The sequence below is a fragment of the Periophthalmus magnuspinnatus genome, chromosome 21 (assembly GCF_009829125.3).
Source record: "Periophthalmus magnuspinnatus isolate fPerMag1 chromosome 21, fPerMag1.2.pri, whole genome shotgun sequence".
NCBI lineage: Eukaryota > Metazoa > Chordata > Actinopteri > Gobiiformes > Gobiidae > Periophthalmus > Periophthalmus magnuspinnatus.
Window position 1 is genome coordinate 10,460,402 of NC_047146.1, and position 6,773 is coordinate 10,467,174.

The window sequence follows — 6,773 nt, forward strand, 5'->3', positions numbered from 1 at the left end:
CAGAATGTGACCCCTAACGTGTTTGTCTTAATCATCACATTTTGGTCAGTGCTAGATTTAAAATTATATTCCAGTCTGACAGAGGCCTCCGACATGAAAGAGTACATAGTTTGGAAATGAATCTACTTACAGGATAAAGCCCGTCAAAACATTTCATCTGAGATTGTCCAAAACCACCGTTTGCTGAAAAAGAAGAATCAATTTTAAACGGCACACAATCTGATGATTTATTTAACTTCCAATGAGCTCTGCATTTGTCTGAAGTGCCTAGCCCGTTTAAACTCTTAAAAGAGTTGCATCAACCCGTCTGTGGATAGACAGCTTTATGTGTCTCTCAAAGCATATTAAAAGGCAAAGGGAATGTCAAGAAAGGAGCATGTGGATATATTCCCCTTGGAACATCCTGAATTTTACAAGAAATTTACTTCATTCTTTTGTGAAGTGCCTATCAATAATCTCTATTAAATATGAAAAGGATTAAACCTGGAATGTCATAAAACTTTCCTGGAACTTAACTCGGAAGTGTATTTGCTGCAATTAATTGAGTCCATACTTTTTGCCACTAACTTCGCTACTTTCACTTTGGAATCCTACCCATTCACAAATGATGATTTATTTTCCACAAATGACCCAGCTGAGTGTGTTTAAAAGCAGTATCAAATAGATGTTTTGTACAAGCCAAAGTGGAGAGCCTTTAAAGCTCCGACGTGAGAGAGAATAATGTGTGTTTACCTTGGGGATTCAAGTTGAAATACAGCTCGGTGATGTGATAAAATACCATTATTCAGAAAAATAGTGTTAAAAGTGTTGCGTTCTCAAACATATGGAATATAATGTTGTTAATGTTTTGCTTGTGACAAAATTGCCCTTGTACTTTGTTTACTTCTATAGAGAAATGTCTATAATCACATTTTGCTTCAGCGTTGGCCGTAATGTGGCATTATATTGAATCTATTTTTCATTTCAGGGTGTAATATTTTGATTAAGAATATATAGAATGACAATATGACAAGTGTCTAGACATCTGCAAACCTAGACACATTCATTACTTGAGCAAAAAATAAAGAAATGAATAACAGTAATACAGCTTGATAGTGAATTTCTAACTCCATGGTCAGGAAAAAAAACAGACTTTGCTTTATAAAATTATTCACCCATTTGCTGCTAACACATTTATTCACTATGTGCACACAAAGAAAAAGAGGTGACTGAACTGTCTTGCTCAAGGATACAACAAAAGTATATTCAATACAATGCTTTGGCTTGTTTTTCCAGTCTATTGAGTTATATATTCCAAATTATATAACCTAAAACGTTATGCAATATTTCATTACTGAAGTTTTTTTTCCTAAATTAACAAACTCAACAGATAGAGCAGCTTCATTTTTATGAGCCACATGTCCCCTGCTTTTTTCCATTTCCAAAAGGGCTGAGATAAAAATGTAGCGAGGATCATTCTCTGGAAGGCTGGCTGTGTGATCCTCTTTTGATGGTGAGGTGTACTTTAAGAAAAGAAAAACAGTCCCAGCACTGTTCACCTTAAGAGAGACTACACTGCTTTACAAAGAATCGAAAGGCTGGTCAGCTAATGCTAATCCTATGGCTTTTCTCTTCTTGTTTGTCTGTTCTTTGTAGAGTTGTAAAGGTTGAATTCAACTTGACAAGTTCAACAACAAACTTCTTTTTTGCACAAATACAAAAAGAGAATCCAAGACACAGACAGGGAAGAATCAAGAATTGTTCTATGGAGTGAGTCCCAGATTGGAGCTACAGCTGGCCAACCTAACAGCAAACTAAATGATTTGTTTTCACTATGTTTGATCATTTTAAAAAGCCTCAGTAATATTGAACAAGTAAAATGGTCTGTTAATGCAATCAGTGATAAAAAATGATAGAGACAAAAATGTGCGGAGGAGAACTGAACTTGGCTTAGTGTAACGTAGCGACTGATTCTCTCAAATGGAACGGTTTCAGATGTTTCAGTGAGTCAGATAAGATGCTGCGCTTTTGTTGTTGACATGGTGGCAGAAGACATTTTCAGAAAATGAAGTCACAGAATGAGGACAATTATACGCTCTTTGTTCCACATTTGTAGCTGTTTGTTGACATATTGTGTAACTTGTTGGAATGCCATGTCCACTCTCCCTGACAGGTCCAAACTTGGCGACAGGGCAACTCGACCTACACCCCAGCCCCTTGTAGCACCGCAGGTCTACTTCCTCTTATTACTTTCACCATTTATCAGACGCACCCTTCAACACTCTGCACTGACATCCACCCAACGTGAAAACTAGGACGACTTTGAAATGGAAACGACCCAATTTGTCACTTTGGGCTTGCCAGCAAATGACATTGATTGTAATTGCTAGGTGTGTGATGGTGTTCCCTTGCGTTACATTTGATTTGACTTTGATCTGACTCCATAGGTGTGATGACAAACAGGTCTGAGGGTTGTACGGGGTATCTCTGGTTCTCATTTCTCATAGTGTTTGAATGTAGCTGGAAGGTGTGCAGAAGAAGAATGGCTGCAGTGGCTACGATGGAGACTACATCGATCATTTACACTGCCAACCGCGCTCTGTCCGCATGCAAGATGGAAGCGCTCTCACCTCCGGGGCAAGGCAGTGGTGAACATGTGTAAAGCAAAGAGGAGGAAACTGAACTCCAGTCACTGCAGATTTATTGTATTTGGATTAAAATTTCATAGCAATGGACAACTGAAATAGATTTAATGTTCTATACAAAAATTATGAGACTGAAAACACTACATAGATTAAAGGTGACACATTATACTAAATTAACTTAACTTAACTTACATTTGAGTCTTGAGTGATCTGAAAACTTCTGTTTCACCTACCCCCTATCCCTGCCCATATCCCTGTACGTAGTTGTGATCATTTGAAAAACTAAGACTCACGTTCTCACGGTTTAAAAGATCAACAATTTCAGCTTGTAAATGAAAATCAGCTGGTTGCTACAGTGAAATTCCCTTTTAAAGAGACGGGACATATCAGCTCTGTAGTTTTGAACAGGAAATCAATTGCCTCATTTCAGTTTTAAGCCAGTTAACATCAAAGTTGAAGTTTAAAGTTAACAAAATATAAATAATGGTTATGTTATACTTTAATAATATGTATGCTTAAAATCCAAATATAAGGGTACTTCCTGTTTCCTTACACACATCGCATTCAACTCGCTGGTAAATGTCGGTGCACCTCATAATATGCTATCTATCCATCTCGTCCTCAGGCCCGCATGAAAAGAGGGAAGTGCCTTAACCTCGGGGGCAAGGCAGTGCTGAACATGTGTAAGTAATTTGTATGGAATAAATGACAGGATGATCTTATGACAGCAGCTGCCTGGGGCTTTGTTGTTGCCGGGGAAGAAGGAGTTCTCTCCAGAGAACCAGCGGCACTCGCGTTTTGAGCCATCATCACGAAGAACTGTGTCTGCAGCATCTGGGCCTCGAGCGAATGAGAGATATGAACGCACAAAGGTCAACACATGACAAAAACCACCAGCTGAGTCGCATCCTCCCTAGTTTGGAGTTATTACCTAAGAAGAACAATAATTTCTTTGTGTCGGTGTTATACGCTTCAACTGTGACAACCATATAAGAGCTTTTACAGGAGGTGTGAACGTGTTACATCAAAATGACGTCGTGTTCGCACAGTGCACATGTGTGAAAGCTTCGGGAATGTGTAACAGCGTGCGAACAGCGGGTCATATGGTTGTGCGTAGTGCTTGTAGGTAGTTACAGAATTGGCTCGAATAATAATAGAAGTGCAAAAACGTGGAAGCTGTGTCTGCCTGATAATTATGAGAGTTCAACAAATTTCTCTTGTCAAATGGAACGTGAAGTGGTGAGATTTGTTGGGGTGGCAGTAGTGTCAAAAACTACAAATTGGTTCATTTCAGATTTGCAAATGTCTTAGTTTGGCAGTGTTTTTGGCATGGGAACTTAAGAGACACTGATTTGGGAATCATCTGTGTGTGACATGCCAGGAGAGCCACCTTTGTAGATATTTTGATTGCACTTAAATGTCTTTGAAAGATAAAAACTTACTAATGCAAAAACAGGTGCTTGTGTTGACTGTAAAGCCTTGCCAGAGCAGGTACATATTACACATCTGTTCATTTCCTCGAGGTGAGCCAAATGGCAGATGGATTACACATTAAAAAAGATTTCAGAGCTGCCAACAACCACTTTAAGACCTAAAAGAAGGGAAGAGGGGACGTCCTTTCAGGAAGAAATATGATTTAAAGTGGCATGATTTCCCAAAGGCCTTTGCAGCTAAAATGGCAGTTTGTAGCTTACAGTGAAATACAGCTTTCTCGCACTTGTCTTCCATGTAAATACTGAGACAAATGAGGAGTCTACATAATAAAAAACAGGCCACTCAAGGTCAAGTTGCTCATTAGTTGGATGCTCATTAAATTACCCAAATCGCTAGGGAACTCAATCAGGTGGATGCACTAAGCAGTCATCAGCCCACATGCTGCAGATTGATACAGATGTAATTCTGCGCAGAGTCTTCTTTTGGCTTGTTCACTGGCCAGAGAACACCACCTGGGAGATTAATAACAACCTGGGATGGCCGCGCAGTACATGTACATTTAGTGGATATGAGAGGTCAATTTTACATCAGACATCTGTTCAACCTGCCTAATGTCAGACGCTTGGATCAGGAGCACGCTCACACAACCAAATAATGTCACACACTGTTACTAACACTACGCAGTGACTCGTGGTAAACCATCTTCCAAGAATACCACATAAAATCAAATCATTCTTATAAAGCAGTGCTGTCCCCACCGCTCTGGGCAGCAAGTTTCGGGGCTTATAAAGGGGTTTACGAAGTCCTTTAAGAGAGTTTGTGGCCTCTACTTTAAGGTAACAGCTAATTGTTCATGGTGAGCTCATGAATCAAGCATGTGACTTATCCATCAAGCCATATCCTGTCATTCTCTTCACAAAGCGAACAGCCGGTGATTTATAGCTGGACAGTGGCCTGCAGAGGTGTTGCTTTCAATGAAATACAAGGGAGAACATCTGGAAAAGCCACTTGGTCCAAATCGCAGCTTGGGTCCTTTTGATAGCGGAGTCTGACGCAAGCCTGGATTTGACATGCTCTTACGTCCACTTCTCACAGGACGGACGTCTCTGAAGCACATTTCTGAGTGGATCGATATTAACGCTTCTACTTAAGGTGAGCTAATAGAAGCCCTAAAACCAGCCTCTTCCTTCCATGTGTCCTAATGTCTACCATATGCCGAGGCACTTCACCGCCGTGTCCTTGGCTCTGAGCTAAAGCAAAAAAGTCTTAATCTGAGAAATGAAAAGGCCTTGATAGGATAAAGCGTCCATTGCAAAAAGGCTGTATGACACGGCCGGCATTACCCAAGTCATTCTAGTCAAGGATAATTGGGTAAGAAAGTGCATCAGCGGGGAGTGTCTCAACAAGGTACCACTGACTGGATATAGCTTCAGTAATAAGAGTGCAGGGAGGTGTGTTGAAATACAAGCCCGTCGCCATTCATCCTCGCCCCCTCAATGCAACAACGACTAGCATGTGGTCTGCTTTTCATTTAAGGGAATTACCTATGGGAGGCCGGACAGACGTCTCCTGACTGGCTCTGTGTGCGTTCCTCTCATCCCTGCAGAGCTGTCTCATTAACACGGGAACCACGATGCCTTGCTTTAAGCGTTGGCCTGTCTCTGTCCTGAATATAATGACTTGCACATCACACAGTCCCCACACACACAGTCCCCTGATGCTCCGTTGCCACTCACCAGGTAGCCCCGACTCTGCTAACAAGCTGACAGTAATGCTGAGGCCACTTAAGTTTAAAAAGTACCAGGCAAGGCAAATCAGGCGGTAAGGTGACAAGAGGTAAGTTGCAGTGCTAGAATCTATCTTATGACTTTGCAAAAATGCACTTCAGACAGTCAGACAGAGTTTCATATTGTTCGATGTCTCAATAATGTTAAAGTAGTAAGGATGCAAAACTTAATAGAAAGCATCAATAACATGTCCGACTCCTCTTACAATGCATGGAAGTAACGATATTTCACTAGAGACCAAGCGCAGATGACAACTTGATATGCATTTGTTTTGTGAAGACATAGCTAATAAGCATTTGATTTTTACAACATATTCAGGAACATGAGGTCCAAATTTACATAAATACAAGAATACGATGTGTGGCACTATTTCCTCTTTCGGACAGAATGTGATTTCTCCTTTCCTGTGCAAATTTGTTCTTGTGCTCTATTCAATCAGCAGTGGGGTGGCTACTTCATATAGAGCACTTATGAGTTCAGGCGTCTTCCCTCCAGGGTGTGGCTCACATAATTTACATTTCATTAAAGCACACTGTGATACATCATTGATTCTCTGTGAACCAGGAGTTTCCATGATGCAAGCTAACAGGATAGGAGGAGGGTGCGAGGGGTGCGAGGGGGGCGAGGTGGACGTGTGGCCCATCAGGAGCTGTCAGGAGCTGTCACGGGATAGGATCCAGAGCCTTGGCTCCAAAGGCCCAGTCCACCAGCTGTCACCTCTCTGACACTGTCTGAGACCATCCATCTGCTAAGAGAGGCCCACCGCGGGTCAGAGGAACGAGCCAGGTCCTCAGTCTACAGGAACAAGGCGGCAGGGAAATGCGCTCAATGGCAGACGTGATGGAACGGCAGGAGATTCCAAGCATACAAAAGAGAACCTGGTACAACCACCATGCTCTTTGAAAATACACCAAATACCACACATACA